The sequence below is a fragment of the Varroa jacobsoni genome, unplaced genomic scaffold (assembly GCF_002532875.2).
Source record: "Varroa jacobsoni isolate VJ856 unplaced genomic scaffold, vjacob_1.0 scaffold_991, whole genome shotgun sequence".
Classification (NCBI taxonomy): domain Eukaryota; kingdom Metazoa; phylum Arthropoda; class Arachnida; order Mesostigmata; family Varroidae; genus Varroa; species Varroa jacobsoni.
In genome coordinates this window covers 71693-77692 of record NW_019213893.1, presented here as the reverse complement: position 1 = coordinate 77692, position 6000 = coordinate 71693, and the positions used below count along the sequence as shown (strand labels likewise).

The following is a 6000-nucleotide window of genomic DNA, read 5'->3' as shown; positions in this document are numbered from 1 at the left end:
CGGACCCGTCGGAGCCATAACTTAGGCAGATTTCACTGAATTACGCCGTATCGAGACGGTTATCTCGGAAACTGAATTATGTACGCATAACATGATAGAATCTTTTGATTTAGCATCGGGTTATGCTATGGGTTGTTCTACACAGAAGCGACTTTTTTCCCGCGTTGGGAGCAATTCGAAATCCATGCCCGTTAAGTTCCATCGTTTGCGCAGTAAAAATGCACACTTCGTAAGAGACGCGCTATAAGTCTCTATCCAATTCTTGTTTTCAAAGCTGGCCTTAGAAGTATGAAAAATAATTCTTACAGATTCATTCAGCTGTCACAGTACGATGCACTTACTTGGTACTCACTTCCACAAACATTCATGACCGCCATCAGCTCAGACAAGTGAACTATTTCTTGGTATTACTATTAGTAACTATTGTGTTCTCCTGTTGAATCACCTTCCACAGTATCTAGCCTGCAAAAGACAGGTTATATGCACAGTGTTTTTCCCAGAAAAACCTTCTGCTCTGGATCCCTCCAATTCGCGTTATATTGCCATACCTTTTCACTATATCTAGCGTACCGCTTTTCCTATGCTTTCCATAAGCCTGTTATAAGCCCATAAACTGTAGTTCGCAAGCTTATACGGGTACGTCAACGAAATCTACGATCTAACTCGATTGTTTAAGTCATAGGTTAAGATGCTAGGATAGGAGCAGAGAAACTGAGGTTGACAAATCGTCATTTTCACCACCCTCGTCCGTTCTGTGCATCACTATTTCGTGCGTCTACACCAACCTAGCAGTTTCAATCACTCGCTTGAGAACAAGTCTACCCTACAAGCGGATATCGTCGAAGAAGCCAGTAGCAGTACGTAGGCAGATGAACGAAAGCAGCGGTAACCGCTGGCAGCCACAACGAGTGAAGCGGTAACGCCGAACCATGGCGTATAGTCGTGTAACCCAATTACACAGCTTTCCTGACCCGCCACAGCCACTATACCGTTGTTGAGCAGGGTGTTCGGCACAGCAAGCTACTCAATTAGAATTTAGTGAGAGGCAGACAGAGAAAAGAGGCTTGTCCCTAGCGAGTGAGCCTGCGAACGAATGTTCGTTCGTTGGTGGTTCGTTTTGTCCTTTTAAACGTATGTAAAACCAGCAGCTTATGACAGATAGAAGGGAAAGAGCTAAGCTTTTATGGAGTGCAAAAGTGAAAGCAACGGAAAAATGCTGGGATAAAATGCTAGGTTGGCTGGGATAAAAAAAGCGTCAAGAGCATTGGGACTGTTGTGTATAAGAGTAAAACCAGTCCAGCCCCACTCATATTGGCTGTCTTTTGGTTAGTCGGTGCGTGGCTCGAACACTCAGAATCTCAACGTGCAGGATCCTTGTAGAACCCTCCGGCAGTATGAAACTCCCTAATTCCCCTCTCTCCGTCAATGGGAGCTTGAGCCTGCTGCAGGCAGTGAGCCAAGCAAACTCCAAGCCGCCTCAAGCCTTTCGGCCGCCCAGTTGCTTGCTAACACAGAACGCTCACTGCTTAAACACCCGATTTGTCAACCCGGCTTCTCTTTTTATCCCTCTCCGTATCTTGTCTTTCCGTTCGCAATGGCCCGTGCACCTTCCGCCACTCGAATCGTCACCCGCATGAAGCTTCCCCTTCTGCCTTAGACACAGTCTTTGCCTTGCTTTGCTCGCGTTGCACAAGGCAAACAAAAACCTTCTGTCCTATTTAGTAACAGGCAACCTGGTGCACTGGTAGACCCGTTGTCTCCACACGAAGGCTTTTTCCTCACCTTGTTATTAGTTCTGCTCATGCACGCAAGGTCTGGTCCGATAGAAAAGGCGCTGATCCAACGCTAAGGCTTGCTCTACGAATTCAGCGTCAGAGAAGCAGCGCGCGCATGCCGGCTCTGTTCCTCCTTGGCCAGGATCCCATCATGGGATCCGCCGGCCGGTTGATACCGATACTTGTTTTAACGGCCCTTATGACGCGAACATACAATGATCCGTACAGCTTCTCAGCGCAGATGCTGATGCTAAACACGTGTCAATAATCGATCGATAGGGTTCCGATTGTTTGTACTTTGAAATACACTTAGCAAGGTCCCCTTTCTATTTTCGTGTTTGTTTTCGTAAGTATCTATCGCCTCCGGGTAGTGATTTCGATCTATTCTAGTGATAGTAGGTAGTCACAACATACGAGCTTAGTCTGATTTCTGATCATTTCAACTATATAAGAATGGTCAATCAGCTGAACCAAATTAAGTTTTAAATTTTACTATGTGCTAGCATTGCCAGATACACTTGAATACCTTTCCGCGAGAGTATTAGAATTTAGTTACATCCAAAGACAACTTTTCTCAAACGGCTGTACTTGATCAATTATAAGCTTACAATGTAATCCTAGCATCGAAATTAAGCATAATAAGCTAAAAAATCAAATAAGCGTAATAATAAATAGAATATGGCGTCACACCTAATCGATGGCGCAGGACACGTGTGGCAAATTTGAAGGTTCAACGGTAAGTATTAAGTACCCAGCGATAGTTATACAAATACGTGTTGTTTTATTGTAAATTCGCTCGCAGATTCCTCAGTAGAGTTCACTACGACGTGGTACTTTCTGCTACCTGAATCGTTATTACCAGTTAATTCTTAATTTATTAAATTAATTAAAGTTTTTGTTTTTTTACAACACCACATAGAAACCTAAACAAAATGTGAAACATAGAAATAATTAAAGAGCATCTCATATTTTTAAATTTATGAGTCACTAGCGTCCCCCGACAATAATTTAGGGGCAAAAAAAGAGTTCGCATCTAAAGTCCGGATTTCTAAATGGAATCCGATGCAAACGAGCTGCTAGTAGATATTTCGACGAAAATACATAACGTTCAGATGGGTATATTTCGACATAACGATTCATATAAACGAATAAAAAAACTTAATAAAATTGTAAGGCGGGTAATCCAAACAAAAGAAATTAATTAGACTTTAAACCGATTTAAGAATTACTATCTTGGGAACCTAACAGCTGCGACGGATATCACTACCATAAAACTATAAGCAGTGAAAGCTATCTGGAGCGAAGTGATCAGACAAATTTTTCTAACAGATGAGGGATTTAATTTTCTTATGATAAGAACACAGAAGTTCATCGCCATTTGAAACATAGACCTAACCCAGTTTTAAGTTAAATAGTAATGTATAAACTGCATTTAGAAAAAATAAAATGCGTTTCCAAAGTAATATATATACTATTACAATCGGATAACTTTCGTAAAGAGACGCACATTTGATCTTGAACACGTTTATTTGTTGCCTAACGTTTAGATAAACGCAGATTTTGATAAAACTTCAAAAGTTCGCGCATCGAGAAGTAGCCGATTATGACATCCACGTTTCCGCCCCGCTATCACCAAGTAGAGTGTCCAAACTGGCGGGACAGCTTATTAGTACAATTTTCCTACACGTACAAATTGAGTTCATTATTTAAATAAAGCTTTAAAGTATACACGCAGTATCATGAAACCGGTTGTATCATTTGACTAAAAACATTCTTTTCACACATCCAGTTAACTTGCATCGTCTATCTTTTTTATATTATCGATGATGATCACATTTCAAGAGCGGAACGCCCAAGGCATTCCACGGATGAGGCTTCAATTTGACTGGGGGCCTGCACGACAAAACAGAGGAAAAGAAAGCGAGAAGTAATCTTGGCGTTCACGTTCCTCGCTCGTAGGATCGCGGGGTTCCTGTTATTATTGTGGTGAAAGACAAGAAAAAACGGGTTGAAACTTTTCCATCCGCGGAGCAACGCAAACAATCTCGATGTTGGAGTTTCATTGCCGTGGACCTCACAGAATTCCCTGTTAAGAACCCAGAACATGATAACACCATAACAACGTAGAAAGAGATAAACCCGCCAGCCGGCAGCAGTAAAGCTACTGTGATAAACAAACAAGCAAACGCGGTTTGGTAGCGAAACTGGGTCACGTTCCGCTGAATTTGCGGTAATCTTTCGATTTCTACTGGAGATGATAACGATTTTGCTGCTCATTCGATAGAGTAACCAGCTGAGCACACCAGTTCAGCGCACGGCTTAAAGCCAGCAAACTTGTTGGCTAAGCAAAACACTAGTCACACGAGTATTAAGACTGGCCTAAGTGTATTCCGTAACTATATGTAGCACTTACTGAAAGATATTTCAATTAACGGGTCCAACACGCAGCACCGATAGTAGGTCACCGATACAATTACAAAATTAGAAAGAAATGGATGCATTTGTTAGTTAGTATATAAGAAGGTATAATGTAACGTAAAATTTGAGTCCTTCCATACCGAGCGTGCTTTAAGTAACGATTATGAACAGTTAGTGCCAAGCAAGATAGACCCGTATATGCCTATACGTTTCAGATAGTAGGTTCCCTACCACCCTGTTTATTATCGAACAGCAATTTAGCTATTTATTTAAATAGACCATCATATACATATACCGTACAACATTATCCAGCTTTTATTGCAACATTAGATGACATACATTTATTGACATTTTTTAAATACTAATCGAACAGAACGATCTCATAAGCATTGCTTATATAATATCGGTACAAAATCAAACATGTTGTTTGTTTTGGCGCCTCATCAGCCGCTGACCTAGCAGTGAAAACGTGCTTGCCCGTAAAGCGTCTGCTATAATTGTTCTTAACCTAGCAAGGTTACTGATAGAGAAAAAAATCAGCAAGATCTTTTGTTCCTCTTGTTAGAGCATCTAACATGGCAATGCATCAGCGTTCGGTCTTTACCCCACCCCCCTTTTTGCACATCTATCAGTCGCCACGAAATGCAAAAACTACGAGCGTAATGGTGCTAGTTGAATGGTCGTACACTGTGGGCTACTATGGTCCTATTAGTTTTGCTGGCCTACTCGTCCTCCTGGAGTGCTGTTACTGACGTTAACCAACTTGATAGTTACTTGTAAAAAAAAGTTCCAGCCTAGCGGAAGTAAAGGGCTGGATGAGACGCACAAAACGTACGTCAATGTCGCGACGGCATTGCAATAGCCAACCAGAATCCTCTAACTAATGTACCATGCCAGACCAAATATGTTGTTCACGTTCAAACATCGCTTGCGAATACTTGATTGATTGCCATAACCCACCAATTAATTAGGAAAGCGTCTTTAGTTGTTTAGTTATAGGAATCTTTTTTCCTATACAAAAGAGAAAGAAGTACGAGAAAAGATTTGTCAAACGTGTGCATTCTGCGCAAGATGTGGAAAAAACTTTTATAGTTGGCACAGATTTGGATTTTTAAGAATATATCGAAATGTATTTACTTGTTCTTCCCTATGAGGTCAAATACGATGTTTTCTTCAGAAAGCGATTAGGTATTTTTAAAGGACATCGATATTCTATGTAGAAATATCTGAGTCAAAATAACCGAGTGATCGAAATAACGTAACGGAGCGGCATAAACAATTCAGAGCTTTAATTGAACGGCTGATGGATGAACCAAAACAAGGAAACCCTAAAGGGGATCACATAACGATAGCTGCGACGCTCTGAAAGGAATAATGCAGTAGGACGGTAAAATGACTGGTATCGCGTGTGTTTTCAAAACACAGGTTCAAGCCAAACGGGTGAGCTCGCTTTAAATTCTAATTGAAAAGGTATCGGACCAGTGTGCTTTGCAAAATATCAATGAGTAAGGTAACGAATTTAGTTATTCGTAGGAAAAAACGACCAGATGTTGTACATTTCCCGTGTTATTCCCTACCGTACAGATTAACGCACGATTTAACCATCAGCTGCTGATAGCAGCCAAAACGAACTACAGATTCACGTTTAAGAAATTAAGTAGGCAAACCAATAATTGCTAAATGTTACTGCTATATTCGTAAGCCAACTAGATACAACAGATGAAATTTCAACATCTAAATGTAGACAACGATTAAGAATTTTCTCTGCTTCTACAGAAGGGACCGTGACGAGTGTACTTATCTACTT

General features: G+C 41.0%; 1 long non-coding RNA gene across 1 annotated transcript; it reads right to left on the bottom strand.

Moving 5' to 3' along the window:
- Nucleotides 1–3283: 3283 nt before the first annotated feature.
- Nucleotides 3284–4390, bottom strand: LOC111265594 (uncharacterized). Its single transcript, XR_002683533.2, has 2 exons — nucleotides 4189–4390; nucleotides 3284–3861 (listed from the first exon to the last, which is right to left on the bottom strand). It is a non-coding gene; the product is annotated as an uncharacterized LOC111265594 (long non-coding RNA).
- Between the last annotated feature and the right edge of the window lie 1610 nt (nucleotides 4391–6000).